Source organism: Sciurus vulgaris, assembly GCF_902686455.1.
Source record: "Sciurus vulgaris genome assembly, chromosome: 8".
Classification (NCBI taxonomy): domain Eukaryota; kingdom Metazoa; phylum Chordata; class Mammalia; order Rodentia; family Sciuridae; genus Sciurus; species Sciurus vulgaris.
Genome location: NC_136468.1, coordinates 84883504 through 84900388, shown reverse-complemented (window position 1 = coordinate 84900388; position 16885 = coordinate 84883504). Strand labels below are relative to the sequence as shown.

The 16885-nt window shown below is 39.4% G+C and overlaps 1 protein-coding gene and 1 pseudogene across 2 annotated transcripts in view; one reads left to right on the top strand and one right to left on the bottom strand.

The window, feature by feature from the left end:
- The window catches only part of IGF2BP3 (insulin like growth factor 2 mRNA binding protein 3), a 141496-nt gene that overhangs the window by 63652 nt on the left and 60959 nt on the right, over nucleotides 1-16885 (top strand).
- LOC306668868 (asparagine synthetase domain-containing protein 1-like) lies at nucleotides 605-15716 on the bottom strand (annotated as a pseudogene). Its single transcript has 2 exons — nucleotides 15631-15716; nucleotides 605-1506 (listed from the first exon to the last, which is right to left on the bottom strand). The product of its transcript is annotated as an asparagine synthetase domain-containing protein 1-like (transcript).

The window sequence follows — 16885 nt, the reverse complement described above, 5'->3', positions numbered from 1 at the left end:
ACTCCCCTGTCTCGTCCAAAGTATTTCCACCCCATTGTGAATTAGCATTCGCATATCAGACAAAGCATTCTGAAGCCTACCATATTTATTAGATGCCTTTTTTCTTTTTCTTTCTTTCTTTCTCCCCCCCCCCCCAATTTTTGTAATTCTGGATCCAAATTTCCTATCCCGTTTTGACAGAAGAGCAGAGCCTGTAAGATCAAGTTCCACAGCTATAAGATATAATACTAGTTTTTCACCAATTCCGCAGGGTATAGTCGAGTTTACCTTTCCCCAGACTGGTAGGGAATTTAGAAAGGAGGCATTTTCACCCAGGAAAGGAAATCTTGCTTCTTCTCCATGATCACCAATAACTGTCACTATGACTGATATTTCTAGGAGAAATTCTGCTTGGTTCCATTACTATTTCCTTATTCAGATATAGTGTCTCAAAGCAGACATGATGATGAGAGTAACCAACAAGTTGCTCATCTGTACCGATTCCAATGAGAATAACCTGTGGATTGCTCTGATTTCATTTCGTTCTGGTTCTGACCAACCAGTTTCTCTAGCAGCAGGTTGCACAGACAATATTATTGTTGGAAACTGTATCCAAGAGTTGAATTTAGTGACATATGTTAGTTCTTTGTTTTTGTAGTTCTTCCAGAAAGACTTTAATTTCAACAAAATTGCTAATTCAACAAGGGTTAACAGCTTGCAGTTCCTTTGGTCCCACTATTCCTGTGACTCTTTCTGGTCCATTATCATCAGGACTATCACCAGTAGCAGCAGCAACATTCTTGGAAAATTCTTCAGAAGGTATTTCACAATGATTTTTCTATTCTTTTTCTTTCTTTCTTTCTTTTTTTTTTTTTTTCCAATTAGAAGATAGGGTGGGATCTGTAGTCATGAAGGTTACATTAAGAAGATCAATTGATTCATTTGCAGGAGTAAAATGATCAGCAAGGGTTGCAATTATCATGGAATTAATGCCTCCAGAAAACGGGATTGCAACATTTGCTTTCCTATAGAAGTTTCCACAGTTTTCATTTGGTGCCAGAATTTTGTTCTTAGGTAAATAGAAGGCACCTCTTGGCTGCCACCCTTGGCACTTTAGTGAACTGCTGAACTTTTTTCATCTGTCCATTTATAAGAATGGCCCGAGGTGGCTCTCTTGTAGGTGGAAAGATGGAAAGGTTCTACAGTGAGTTTTTAATGGAACCTGTGGCAGCATCATATCCAAAGGAACAGTAGGTTTTTCAAGATACAATTAGACTTCATTTGCTACCAATGACAGAAAGGTTGGTAAGTGCTGAAATTTGAGTCAGCCTATTAACACGTTCTTTAATAACACTGCCTTCGAAATATGTTTCCAAGAACACAATTTAAAAATCAAATGTCTAGAAATGTCAGTAGATTTTCGAGATAATTCTAGAAATTCCATATGCTGGAACTTCTTGACAGTGATTGGCCACTCCAGAATATTGGGTGCCCACTAAAGAGAGGCACAAGCTTTTGCCCAATGTACTAAAATACCAAAGCAAGCTATAGTGACCTTTTCCCACCCGCCCAAAATCTCTACCAAATCATAATGAGCAGATGCTTGATAATATATGAAAGAGTAAGGATCTATGATTTCTGAGAAAAGTGAAAAAATACTAGATTGATTCTTATAAGAGGCAAGATAGTTAAACTTAATTGGAGAATGATTCTCTTAAACTTCATTCCTCTAAAGACTTGATTTCATAAGAACACTTTGCCTGCTTCCTGTTACACAGGCTGAGTAGTCAAAACACCTCTCAAGTGAAGGACATAACAAGAGAATAAGCACAAGTAGTTAACGTTGGTTTTTAACAACTCCTTTCCATTTTTGGGTCCCTGTTGTTTAAGATTATACAGTAAATCTTATTCTAAATATTTGCTGAAATGCTCAATAGAAAAGCTTGCAGAACAACAAATACTGCACTCTGTTACATGAAATCAGGGTCTTCTGATTTTGGTTGAATTTTCTATCATGGTATTCTGTTTTCATTTCATCCAAGATATCCTATTCTTTGGGTTAGAAAATTCATCTGCAACAATTTTTCCTTCTTTAATCTTGGTGCCAAGATCCTTGCTGGATGGGCCCCACACCCTAGACTGGGCATTTCCACTTGCTGCAGCATAGGTAAGAAAGCAGTGTGCGAGGTGCACAGCTGGGTTGGATCCCAGAGCCTCCAGTGCTGGACAGGACGTGTGTGCTCCCAGCGGCTCACCCTCTCCTTCCCAGCAGTCCTCTAACAAGGCTTGCATTTGATTGGTCCATTTTTCCTGTTTATGTTTACCATTTACAGCTCATCGTTTCTTTTTTACTACTGTGCCTTCAGGTTTTAGGTTAACGGAATAGTGTACGGGTGGGGCATGCTGATCATGGGGTCGGCAGTATGCCAGCCTCTTTAGGTGGATTCTCATTTGATTCTTACAGCTAACCCTAGAGGGAGGATTAGCTATAAGGAGGGAAATAGTGCTACCCCTACTTCAAAAGAAAAAGGAAAAAAGTAACTGAGAAATAGAGAAACTTGCCTAATTCTTGCAGCTAACATTGGCCAAGTGGCATTCAAACTAGCAACCTGATATCGAGTCCTTTCTCTTAGCCATTCCATCATAAACTGTTCTGTCGTCGCAAATGTAGCAGTGAGGATGACTTGTGATATTCTCTGCAAGTCCATTTATGACTTTGTACAATAGTTTCATTGGAGTTTGTTCATTCAGATCTATAATTTCCTCCTGTGTAGTGGTATGAATTATAATCCTAAAGAGAAATTTACAGAAACTTACATACTTCATATAAGAATTGATATAATGACCTAGTAATGCCAGAAAGACCTAATAGGGAAACCATTTAAACAATGATATTTTGGTACACAAATTCTTGAGCACAGGTGACTGACCCTAGACATGAGGTACCTCCTCCATGACCAACTTGCTCTGAACTTGGACAGTAATGACAGTAGCAGCAGCAGCAACTCACCCTGTTCCTGCAGACCATAACCTGATAAGGATATGGAGAATAACCAAAGTACACATGGAATTCCTGATGAAAAAGGCAAAAGAAGCTGAAGAGACATTTCTTTGAAGAAAACATGCAAATAAACAGCCAGGTCAGAGAGACAGAAAGTAGGATGTGGTTGCAAGGGCTGAAGGGAGGAGGTGACTGAGAATTACCACTTAATGTGTATAGACAGAATTTCAGTTTTGCAAGATAAAAAGAATTCTGAAGATGGGTGTTGCTGATAGTAGAAAAACAATGTGAATGTATTTAATGCCTCTGGACTGTACAAATGAACATAAATTTTGTTACTTCTACCACAGTTTAAAAAAATGGAGTGAAACAAAGTACTTGGAGAAGAGCTTAAGCATAATGAAATTAAGTGCCTGTATCATATGTAAAATAGCTTTCAGTCGACCAATACTATGGTCATGCGAGAATATAGGGCAACTCAAAGTTGTATTGGTCTCAGTTAAGTGATTTTTTTACAGTGATAGTAAGCAGACGAAAATAGGATCTTGGTGGGCATGCATTGCCATTTTGGAAGACTCAGAATGTATTAAAACTATACAGTAGGGGCTGGGATTGTGGTTCGCTGGTAGAGTACTCGCCTAGCATGTGTGAGGGACTGGGTTTGATCTTTAGCACTGCATAAAAAAAAATAAAATAAAGGTATTGTATCCATCTACAACTAAACAAAAATTAAAAAAAAAAAAGACTTTAGGTTGTAAGCTTGGATAAAAGGGATTATTGTGCATGTGAATGTCTAGGACCTTTAAAAGCTATGCGGGACATGGGCTGTGTTACACATTTCGGGATGTGCAACACCTTGGATTTCTACCTGTCAAATGTCAGAGAAGGCCCTTTTCCTAACCACAAAGGACCCACAAATTTCTAAATGATGCACTACAGAGTGAAGTTTCTCACTGAAAAATCATTCTTTCCTCTTGTCTGTTTTTAAATTTTCAACCAGTTGCATGTCCTAACATATGAGTGATTAGAAAAATGAAAATTTGAAATAAAAACGACATGATTTGTATTATATTTAGCAGACATGAAATCCCTGTCCATCTGCTATTAAAGTTTCTCAATTTTTAATCTCCACCTCTGAATTTGTCCTGTGTGGTATAGTCTAACTCGCCCTCTCCTTTTGTTCCCCACCATCACCCAGAATGCCTGTTTTCTGAAAATTCTCCATCCTAAAGATTTGGTCCATTGTCCAGAGCCAAATAATCAAATGTTCTAATCCGAACACCACCTTTGTTTCCTTTGTTTTTTTGGGGTGGTGGGGAGAACAGGGTCTCACTGTGTTTTCCAGGCTGCCTCAAACCCCTGGACTGCAGCAATTCTCCCACTTCAACCTCCCTTTTTAATTTCATATCCAGTAGCCAGGACTTGAGGCATGAGTTACTGCACCCGGCCTACCTCCTTTGTCATAAATAATACAATAATTTTTATTGAGAGTAGTAGTTGATTGTGGCAATAAAATGCCTTTACTAAAGGGATCCCTTCTTATAATACAAATGCTCAGTACAGTTTAACAGTCATGCCGCGATGTTTATTTCTTCTTAACTTTATGTACTTAAAAATCTGTATTCTCTTTATTGCAACCCATGTGGAATCAGTGACTTTGTTTTGATAGTCACGTTACTGGGGATTAAACCCAGGGGTGTTTTCCCACTGAGTTCCATCTCCATTACTTCTAATTTTTTATTTGGAGACAGGGTCTAACTAAGTCATTGAGGCTGATCTGGCAATTGTGATCCTCCTGCCTCAGCCTCCTGAGTCATTGGGATTATAGGCATGCATCACTGCACCCAGCAAAACAGTAACTTTTGAAACAATTTCAGAAGGCTTCCTGCTATATTCATGCTGAGAGTCTTCCAAGATCATTCCTATATCAGGGTAGATGTGTCCTGGGACATCTAGCAGTTCATGCTGGTGATCACCTCCTAGGCCAGCCTGCTGTGGGGATCAGACTGCTGTGCACCATGACTGATCCTTGAAGGGGGGGACTACCATCATTTTCCTGTGTTTTCTGGTTACTAGTCTATCACCAGAACAATTAATGCATTTTCTTGTAGATACTTTCCCTTCAATTGAGGGTTTTTTTTTTTTTTTTAATTTTTTTTATTGTAAACAAATGGGATACATGTTGTTTCTCTATTTGTACATAGTCAAGACATACCATTTATGTAATCATAAATTTACATAGGGTAATGTTGTTTGATTCACTGTTATTTTTTCCCTTCCCCCCCAGCCCTCCCACCCCTCTTTTCCTCTGTATAGTCCTTCCTTCCTCCATTCTTGCCACCCTCCTTAACCCTAACCCTAAACCTAACACTAACCCCTCCCACCCCCCATTATGTGTCATCATCCGCTTATCAGCGAGATCATTCGTCCTTTGGTTTTTTGAGATTGGCTTATCTCACTTAGCATGATATTCTCCAATTTTCAATTGAGGTTTGAAAGTCAGTTTTGGTAGCAAAAATTTTGGATACTCTTGCTCTTCCAGTTAACTTGGTTCATACACAGTTATTCTGCTGTGGTGCATATGGTTAGCTTAGGTGTGCGTTTGCATTAGTATTTATGGTTAGACCCTGGGACAGAGTCCTGAGGTGGCCTTCTGAAGTTCTTATCTGGAGTGGAGATTTTTGGGTCTTTAAGTATTCTTCTGGACCTGCGTAGGCTGCTGTGACAAATTATTGGTGCACTGGGTGACTTAGAAACAATAGATATTTATTTATTGCTGGGGGTGGGGGGAATAGAGATTGAACCCAAATGTGCTTTACTACTGAGCTACTACCCAGCCCTTTTCACTCATTAAGTTGCTGAGGCCATCCTTGAATTTGGGATCCTCCTGCCTCTGTTTCCCAAGCTGCTGGTATCATAGGCATGTACCGCTGCACCTGGAAGAAAAACAAATAATTTATCTCTTGCAGTTCTGAGAAGTTTAAGATCAAAGTACTGGCAGGTTTGATGTCTAGTGAAGGGTTTTCATTGTTTTTAGGTGGCAGAAGGGATGAGGGAGTTCGCTGGGGCCCTTGTTATAAAAGTGCTAATCCTATTTGTGGAGCTCTGCTTTTATGACCCAAGGATTTCCCGAAGGCCTCACCTCCTAATTCCACCACCTTGGAGGATAGGATTTCAGTGTATAAACTTGAGGGGCATATAAACATTTAGTGTGTTGAAGTATTTCTTACAATTTTTGGTGCATGTAACAAATGGAATGAAGTTGAAGGATGAGAATTTTTTTTTATCACATGCTCTGCTTTGCAAGACTGGGTCAGTTCTGGTCCTCATGGCCCCCTTTGATTGTTTTGTTGGTGTGACAGAATTTACTTGTTCTGTAAAGCTCAGTTGACAGCATCGTGCTTCTCAAAATGTGTACCCTGGAGGACAAGGCCAGCAGTGGTTCTGCAAATCCAACACCTGGATTTTTTTTTTTTTTTTTTTTTTTTTTTTTTTTTTTTTTTTTTTTTACTCTTAGTTTGTCTTATGGTGATCAGCAAAAAAATACTTGGGAGAATTTATGCACATCATTTTTCTCTGTGACCCTCTGTTGTAGAGAAATGGGATATAGGACACACAACCACTTGTTTAGTTGGTGAGTGCCCATGTACCTCTCAGATGTACTGAGAACATGTTTAAAGATGCATACTTTTTATATCACGTGCCCCACAATCTAATCTGGTGTTAAAGAAATGACCACTTGTTCCAGAGTTGGCAGAAAAACTGGCTCATCTGGCCTTTGTGGGGGATGATGTAGAAATGTGCTACTTTCCTTAGGAATATGACTTTTTTAAATGCTGTGTTTTGAAAGTTTTCAAACATATACAGAGAAGATAGCATAATGAACTCCCTATGTACCCAACTTTTAAGATTATTGTCATTCTGTTCTGGTCTCATCAAATTATTCATTTACTTTTTATGATGGAATGAAGTATTTTAAAGTAATTCAAGGGAGACTGGGGCATAGAAAATTTGCCTCATATTCTGTTATAAAACAAGAGTTAGGTGTATTAGTTTCCTATGGCTGCTATAACAAATTACCACGAACTTGGTGGCTTAAAAAAATAATTTTTGTCCAGTTCTAGAAGCTAGGAGTCTGAAATTAGCCTCAGTGGATACCAGCAGGGTTGATCTTGGCTTTTTCCAGATTGTCATAGCTGTGTCTACCTGGGCTTGTGGTCTGTCCTTCCTTCAATTTCAAAAGGTATCATTCCGTCTCTGCTCTGTGGTTACAACGCATTCTTTGAGTTGGACAACTTCTCTGCCTCTTTTATAAGGACCACTGTGATTACATCAAGCCTACCCAGATAATCCCATGTGATCTCCTCACTTCAAGGTCCTTTATCACACCTGCAATAGCCCCTTTTGCCATGTGGATAACATTCATGAGTTTCAAGGATTAGGTTGGATGTATTTGGGGACCATTACTCAGTATTCCACAGTAGGAATAAAGTTGTAGTCAACACTTCAATGTTGAATATATGGTAGTAAAGAGCTGAGTGAGGTGGCATCGGCCTGTAATCCTATCTACTTAGGCTGAGGCAAGAGAATCACAAATTCAAGGCCAGCCTCAGCAATTTAGCAAGACCTAGTCTCAAAAAACAAAGGACTGGGGATGTATGTAGCTCAGTGGTATAGTGTCCCTGGGTTCAAACCACAGTACAAAAAAAAAAAAAGTAACAGGGCCACAACCCCAAAGTTGGTTGTGTACCCTACTAATGCATAAAGGTGAAGGTCTATAGAACCTACAGAATCTTTCTGCAAAATATACCTTGTCATTTTTCAGAGGATGTAGCATTCCTAGCAGATAACCAGTTAGGAGGAGGCACATGTTGATGCAAAACTAGTTAAGAGATGATGCTTCCAAGACATGAGAGAAGAGACAGCTGCAGTCAGATGTCAGTTTGAGATGGTTTGTGCCTCAGATCAGGCTGGAGTTGATAGCTGACAATGCTAATGCTATTTTACTCACCTTCCTTCAGCCACTGAGTTTGTGCCTTCCATCTCTGCTTCTGTGTTTTTTATTAGTTTTTGTTGAATTATTTGAGTACCTACTGTGTGCAGCAGGCAAATCTGCATGACTCAGCTTTTATATTTTATCCAAGTTAGCTTCTTTAACCTCCACAAAACAAAATAAACCACTCTGATGCTCACCAAGAGTTTCCACAGCCTTGTGTACACATTCTCCATATAAATCTGGAGAATACACTTTGATAAAATGTAAGACAGGCTGTGGAGTTTGTATCCAGACAGAAACAAGCACCAGAGTGGTGGCGTGGAGACTGAGGTTTCCCACTCTTAAGGAATTCGGCCATTCAGAGCTCCTTTTCCATCTGTGAAAACGGATTGGCAATAAGGTCCCTCCACAGATATTGTAAGAACCAGGAACTAGCACAAACGTCTTCCTCGCCCTGGGCGTAGCGTAGCATATTATGAATGAATACACTTCTTCAGGGCATTTCTCCTTTTGTCTGAAATTCTGATCCTTTACCGTGAAGTACTTCAATTTCTCAACCTCATCTCTCTGTTTCCATTTCAGAACTTCTTGGGTGTTTTTGTATTACTTTATTCCTTTTGTCTTTAATTCCTACCGAACTAGTTAGACCCCAGCCGAGGGTCATTCTTCTACAAAGCCTTCATTTATTTTCCTGCCACACCTAGATTAGGTGTGTCTCCCATGTGTCGTCGTCCACCCCCCCCCCCCCCGTGTTTAGCTCTATGGCTGTACTTGGTGTTTTATATTTTTATTTCCTTCTTTTGTCTGACTTTTTGTTCCTTTACTAGACTCTAAGTTTTGGGGACAGTGACTGTGTCTTCCCTGTGTGTTCTTCAAAGACCTAGAATAATACCCAGTGTGGACTAGCTGGTCAGAGTTCACTCCCTGAACTGTCAACTCTGTGATAGGTTATTATTATTATTATTTTTTAATAGATCACTGAATTTTTGTGTGTGGGAATGGTGGGGAGAGTCAGTATAAGAAAATAGAATGTAAACTTGTGCCAGGTCAGTTACGGAACTTCTTTCTTAAATAAGTCTTTTTTGATGGAGGGAAATGGAAATGTTGCTGCAAGCTGTGTTGGTCCTTCACTATCGTTGAATAAGTATTTCGAACAGCTTATCTTGCAGGTTTTTAAATCTTCGTTTTGCGTAGTTCAGGCTCCTTTGGTTGAGCTTTCTAAGAGTTTATCTTATATTTAACTTTCTTTTTTGGAGGAAGCTTAATTTCTTCATTTAAAAAAAATTATTTTAAAGGAAAACCTCAGACAGTAGTGTGGAAGAAAGGAGTCACACAGCAGTCAGAAGCATCAGTGAGTGGTGCTCTTTCTGGCTGCTACTGAGAAGCCTGCGCCCCCAGATGCCAGTCTCATTAGGGTGGATTAGTGCTCAGCCCTCCTCAGCTCACACCCATCATTACTCCATGTTCTCCTTCCTCAGCAAATCTGATGCCACCAACTCTGAGCATGTTCTTTGCATTTCCATGACTCCAAAACTGTTGAACACCATGTGAAGTTGCCCAGCTGAACAAATATTTCTGATTTCAAATAATCTACTTGATTTCTTTCCCACAGAAGACGTGACTTCATCATGCTAGTTTCTTTCTTGCTTAACTAAACATGGGCAAGTCTTTCATCAGTCACAGCTTTGTTTCTGTATGGTAGGAACTTTATCCTGACTTGCTGCATAATTAAGTTTGTTTAAAGAGGACCTTTGCTCATATGCTCCCCTTTGCAACTAAGACAGAGCTTGTAGTGTACGACAGAGCCTGGGTTACTTACTTTCCAGGTTTGGTTTGGTGTGGTCTGCTGGAGCGTAAGGGTCACCTCTACCTTACTGTACATTTTCTGAGTATGGACTTTACCACTGACGTTTATTCATTTTTAACTCGTATTTCCCTGGCTTTATATTTCTCTCATGGATATTTTAAAAAATCTTGTGCTGATTGTGTTCTTGAGGTCCGTTGCTTCATCCTTCTGGGGGTAGTTCTTTTTAGTTGGACAGGTTTTCCATAGCCAAAGACCTTGGTGTATGAATTAGATAGATGCTTCTCTACCTTTATAAATCAATAGCTCTAGTTCATTTTTTTAAAAAATCAAATGATCTATATTCACATCTGGAAAAAAAATTATGGCATATGCATGTATAGGATATATTTATTCAGGCTACCAAAAAGCCTTGAAAGCCTGAATGGATTTATGTACTTCTTTTAATAACTCTGTGGCCTCTTAAGGATCCATCCATTCCATGGTGCAGGATCACTGCTGGGAATCTGAGGTGCTTGTTAGGCCCTGCTCCTTCCTCCCACAGCAGGAGAGCCTCTCGGCGGGAGAGCTCTTCCCACTGAGCCTGGAGGAAGCCTCAGAATCCTTCTCAGACAGTGCTCCACATAATACAACCAGTCGTTTGCACCTGGCATGTGAAATGAACATTTCTGGCCTTCATGGGCTAGATGATCTTAAGAGTCTGTTTCACCTTCCATGAATTTGGTTAATTCTATTCACCTGAGAATGTCTGCTACCTCTTTCATATACAGAAATCCTCCCAATATCTGGAGAGAGCCTACGGGCATGGCATTGTTCATGAGACAATCCAGATCACTCGCTTGTTCCTCCTGTGTTCTACTCTTGGACCCTCACAGCTGGTCTCCTTCTTGGGGCACAGTTGGTGAGTCTCTGCTTTGTATTTTAGTAGGTGAACTGTGCTGATTAGGCGTAACATACAACACCAGTGTTGTTCATTTTAATCTGAGTACACGGGTATCTATTAATGGAGATGTACTGATTTTTTTTCCGGTTTCAGTAGTTTTTAAATTACCTTTTCAGTTGTCAGTGGTCCTTTGTTTGTTTGCAGTGCTGGGGATCGAGGTTGTCACACATGCCAGGGAAGTGCTCTACCACTGAGCCACAACCCCAGTCCCTCAGGTTTTAGTTATTTGATGTGCTTAGAATCGAGTTTGTCTGCAAAACTAAATGTGTTGAGGAGTAAGAACTAGAAGTGGTGTGTAATGAACATGCACATCGAAGGACAAAATCATGTTGGTTTTGTTCTGTCCTGTATGTGTTAGTTTTTTTCAACCAGGTTATGAACTGATTTTGTCTATGGATGACTGTCAGTGCTTTTTAATGACTTTTTTTTTTCACCTACACAAAAACTTTCATTTGAAAGTTTTGAAGTCTTCTGAATGAAACATTTCTCTTGGTGATAGTTGTTTCTGAGGAAGAGACCTGCAGTCTGTTGGCTATTATGATAAAGCCCTAGTTTTGTGTTTGTTGGACTGAGTTCTAAAGAAATTAAAAAGATCAGCATGGGCTTCTAGGAGAAGATTAGATTGTTAATGTGTGTGTGACTGACCAGGGATTGATCCCAGGGCCTTGTACATGGTAGGCAAGTTCTATCCCTGAGCTACATTCCCAGGCCCCCTCTTTTGTTCTTTTTAGTTATACATGGCAGTAGAATGTCTTTTGACATACCATACATACATGGAGTATAGCCTTCCATTGTGGTATACGTAATATGGAGTTACACTGGTGGTATGTTCATATATGAATGTAGGGAAGTTATGTCTGATTCATACTATTGTCCACCCCCCACCTTTAAATTTTATTTTAAGACAGTCCCATTAGGTTGCCTAGGCTGTCCTTGAACTTGAGATCCTCCTGCTTCAGTCTCCTGAGTTAGCTAGGATTATAGATGTGCACCACCACACATGGTTTGTGTTAGGGTTTTTGAAAATCTTTCTACTTTTATGATATAGGCCTCTTGGTACTGCTTTTGCTGTAGGCCAGAGGTTTTAGTATGTTATGTTTATTTTCATTTGTTTGAAAAACATTTTAAGTTTCCTTTTCCTTTTCCTTTCTTCCTGTTGTTCAGGAGCATGTTTTTGTCTGTTTTGTGCCCGAACATGGTCTTTCCTGGAGAATATTTAGTGTGCTGATGAGAATAATGTTTGTTCTACCGGGGTCATATGAAAAGCTCAAATTTCTACTAGGTCCATTTGGTTCAGAGTGTAATTTAACTCTTTTATCAATTTTCTTTTTGAATGATCTGTTCATTGCTGAAAATGGTTTCCCTAATGTTATTACATTGGAGTGTATTCCTCCCTGTTGATCAGTTAATATTTTATATATTTGGGTATCCCAATGTTAGGTGCACATATATTTAGTTACATCCTGATGGTGAATTTACTCCTTTTTTATTATATAACACCCTTTCCTGTTCTGCCCCAGGGCCTCATGCATGCTAGGCAGTTACTGTATTACTGAGTCACACCCCATCCCCTTTAATTTGTTAAGTCCTGGGGTTTAAACCAGGGATGCTTTACCACTGAGCTACGTTCCCCAGGGGCCTCCCCAACTCCTTTTTTTTTTTGGTGGGGGGCGGTGGGAGACAGGGTCTTGTTATATTGCTGAAACTGACCCCAAACTTGCAATTCTCTTTCCTTAACCTCCTAACCTCCTGAGTTGCCAGAATTAAAGGCGTGTGCCACCATGCCTGGTTTCCTTTATTTTTTTGGTACCAGGGATTGAACCCAGGTGCACTTAAATACTGAGTCACCTCCCCTGCCCCCCCGCCCCCCTTTTTATATTTTATTTACAGACAGGATTTTGCTGAGTTGCTGAAGGGCCTCACTAAGATGCTGAGGCTGACTTTGAACTTGTCATCCTCTTGCTTCACCCTCCTGAGCCACCAGAATTACAGGCATGTGCCACTGGTGCCTGGCTTCCTTTTTATTTGTCTTGAGAAGAGTCTTGTTATTGTGAGCCGCCTGTCTCAGCCTCCTGAGCTGGGATTGCAAGTGTGTACCACTGTGCCTAGAAGATTATTTTAAAGAATTTGAGATTAAGCAGATAAAAAAGGAAGCCTATTCAGAGGTCCCTTAATCTGACTAAAGGCAGAAACTTCTGGGAGTGAAGCTGGTAAATCCCTTTTCTAAGAATATTTTATCTTTGGTCTGAAACAAACAGAAAATTCTGCTTGGTCCTGCATAAACAAACTTGCAAACTCTTATGTCCCTTTGTTCCCTAGAAGCCTGCTTGTTCCTCCCACAGGTTCCTTCTCTCCTAAGCTACGTGTGTAAACCATCTTCACCAGTTTGGAGGTCTCTCTCTGTGCACTTCCATATACTTGTGAAAACATTTTCGTTTTTCTCCTGCATATGTGTCTATGGCCAGTTGCATTAGTAAATGCCAGCTATTGTGAGGGGAAAAGTTTTTCCTCCCCGTACTTTCGATTCTTTGGTAAATATCTAAAGGTTGAATAACTTAAGTCATAGGTAGATATGTACTTAGTGTTAAAGGAACTTCCAAGTTGTCTTTAAATAGTAGTTGTACCATTTTATGTTTCCTTCAGATCCAGTTGTCACCAACACTTGGCATTTTAAGTTTAGCCTTTCTAATTAGACTGTCAAATTTTTAAAAATACCTTTTGTTTATTTATTTATTTTGTGGTGCTGGGGATTGAACCCAGGGCCTGTGCGAGGCAAGCACTCTACCAACTGAGCTATACCCCCAGCCCCTTATTTTTTAACGTGGTGCTAAGGATGGAACCCAGTTCCTCACCTGCACTAGGCCAGCTGTCTACTTCTGAGCTATAGCCCACCCCAAGACTGTAGCATCTTCACAGTATTTTTGTTGATGACAGCTTGATTCAGATACTAATATTAAAAAATTACTCTTAAAACACATAATTCAGTAGTTTTTCAAATATCCACTGAGTTATCGGACATCACTAATTTTTAGAACACTTTCAGCACCCTAAAAGCAACCCTAAACCCATGCTCACTCACTTCCCACTTCATCCTCTTGGCAGGCACTAACCTACTTTCTGTCTCTGGATTTACCTCTTCTGGACATTCCATGTACCGTGAATGGAAGCGTCTGATAGGGGGGCCTTCGTGTCTGGCTTCTTTCACTTAGTTAATTTTCAATGTTCGTGCATGTTGCTGCATATATCAGTGCTTCATTCCTTTTTTTAGAATGGCTGTTATCAAGAACACAAACAATAATAGATTTGGGGTTGGATGTGGGGGAAAAGGCACACTTGAACATTGCTGGTAGAGTTGCAGATTGGTGCAGCCACTCTGGAAAGCAGTATGGAGATTGTGAATTGAGCCGCTATGAACATTGATGTGGCTGCATCACTGTAGTATGCTGATTTTAAGTCCTTTAGGTATAAACCAAGGAGTGGGATAGCTGGGTCAAATGGTGGTTCCATTCCAAGTTTTCTGAGGAATCTCCATACTGCTTTCCAGAGTGGCTGCACCAATCTGCAACTCTACAGGCAATATAAAGCGTGTCTTTTTCCCCACATCCACACCAACACTTATTGCTTGTGTTCTTGATAATAGCCATATTCATTGGCCCAGACCCAGTTTATATTAACTTCATATTTTAAGTTGTTTAACTTCATATTTTTGCTGTATTTATAATTAATGAACCAACATTGTTGTTTATTGTTCATGATAAACTACAGCTGTCCTTTATTCAGATTTCCTTAGTACTTACCCAATATCCTTTGTTCCAGAATCCTACCCAATATACTATATCACATTTAGTTGTCATTATTTCTCCTTTGGCCTCTCTTACCAGTGACAATTTCTTAATTCTCTTTGTTTTCAATGACCTTAATGATTTTTAGGAGTAGTAGTTTGGTATTTTGTAGAATTAGTGTTTTGCCCCCCTTAGTTGGAACTTGGCTGCAATCTTTCTCACAATTAGACTGGGTTTATGAGGTGTTTTTTTTTTTGTTTTTTTTTTTTTTTTTTTTTTTTGGTACTAGGGATTGAACTTGGGGCACTAAGCCACTGAGCCACATACCCAACCCTTTTTTATATTTTATTTATAGACAGGGTCTCACTGAGTTGCTTAGTGCCTTACTTTTGCTGAGGCTGGCTTTGAACTTGGAATCATACTGCCTCAGCCTCCCTAGCCACTGGGATTATAGGCATGCACCACCATGTGGTTTTATGAGTTTTGCAGGAGGAAGACCTCAGATAATATGACATTTTCAATATGTCATGTCAAGGGTACATTGCTGTCAACATGACTTACCACTTCATATAAATCTTGATCTCCTGGATGAAATAGCATATGTTAGATTGTTCCCCTGTAAAGCTACTCCTCCCGTGCCCTCTCTACTGTGCTCTTGGGAAGTAAGTCACTGTGCACAGCTCATACTTGAGCTTGAGCAGAGTATCTACATGAATCATTTGAAATTCTTGCCCTGATAGTTTGTTGATTTGTCCCATTTATTCAATCATTGGGACCTGAAGATGCTTGTTTCATACCTTTGGTTATAATCTAGTACTACTTTATTTTGCTGTTCAGATTGGTCCAGCTTTGACTTTTGAGAACTTTGTTGGCTCCTCTGTCCCTTTGGTGCCTTATCGTGTGCTGTGCTAGTTTTTCTTCTGAGTATTTTCTTACTTTGTGGCTTTACAAGGTGTTCCAGAATTTTTCCCTAAACCAGCCATTTCTCTAAGGAACTGTGGTTCCCTTGATTGGAGAGTCGTATTAGAGTGCAAGGTCTGGGCAATGTGTGAGCATTGCTACTGGAGTATCATTGCTTCTAGGTGCTCTTCACCTGACAGAGAAAATCCTTGCTTGTACACCTACCTTTGTGTGTACACGTATCTATGAGTACATCTACGTGTAGCCATCTGCACCATTGTTAGGCCAAACATGACTTCATGTAGATACATTTCGCTTATCCATTCATCAGGTGGTGGGCAGTTGTGTGCTGCTCTGAACTCTTGTATACAAGTTTTTGCGTGGAAATGTTTTCAGTTCCCAGAATTTCTGAATCATGTGTTTTCCAAAGTGACTGTTGTTTTACGATGTTACTTGTAAGGATGAGTGAGAGTTTCTGCACATCCTTGGTAACACTTGTTACTGTTTAGCCATCCTAGAGGGCAAAATGATTTCGCTGATTTGCATTTCCCTAATAACATTGTTAAACATTTTTTTCCTGTTTGTATTTGCTGTTTATATTTTTTGATGAAATCTTGTTAAAATCTTTAGAACATTTTGAAATTGTCTTTGTATCATGGAGTTTAGAGATTTCTTTGGATATTCTGAGACAAGTTTTTATTAGACATACGTTTCTAAATTTTTGCTTCCAGTCTGTGGCTTCATACTTTCTTTAAGTGTTTTTCAAAGAACTTTGGGTAAAATTCTTGATTTCATTTGTAAGGCGTGTTGGAAGATCTTAAATGTCAAATTTTTGAAAAATTTAAAACTTTCTAGAATGGACAGTTTCCAGCTGATACAAATAAAATAGTATAACGAATGTATATATATCCTAACTTTAATTACCATCCTGTGGCCAATCTCATGTTCTCTGTATCTATTGTTTTCTCCCTCTATGAGATAATTTTAAAGTGAATCTTCGATAAACAATCTTATTGGGAATTATTTTAGCACATTTCAAAAGGTACAGACTTTTACAAACACCAATATCATACACAAGAAATTGTTATAAAATGTGAAATATTTTTAAGTATCTTAGTTGTCTCACCTTTTAAAAATAGTTTACCTGGATTTAAACAAATTCCATATTTTGCATTTGGCTTATTTCTCTTGAACCTCTTCATTTTTAAGTTACTTCTGCTTACATTTTTCTTTGCCCTTTGTTGAAGAAACAATTAGGATTTTCCGTCCTCCCGTTTGTATTAACTGACTTCATTTTTGTAGTGTAGTGCACATTCCTTAGGCCTCTATCTCTCTGGAAACTGGTAGGTATATGCAAAGCAGTGCTTTCAACCTTGATGGTATGTTAGAATCACTTGGAGTTTCACAGAAAATTTCTCATGTCCAGGCTGTTAAGTCAACTTCTAGGGTCAGGACTGAACTTCCCAGGAGATTGTACTTT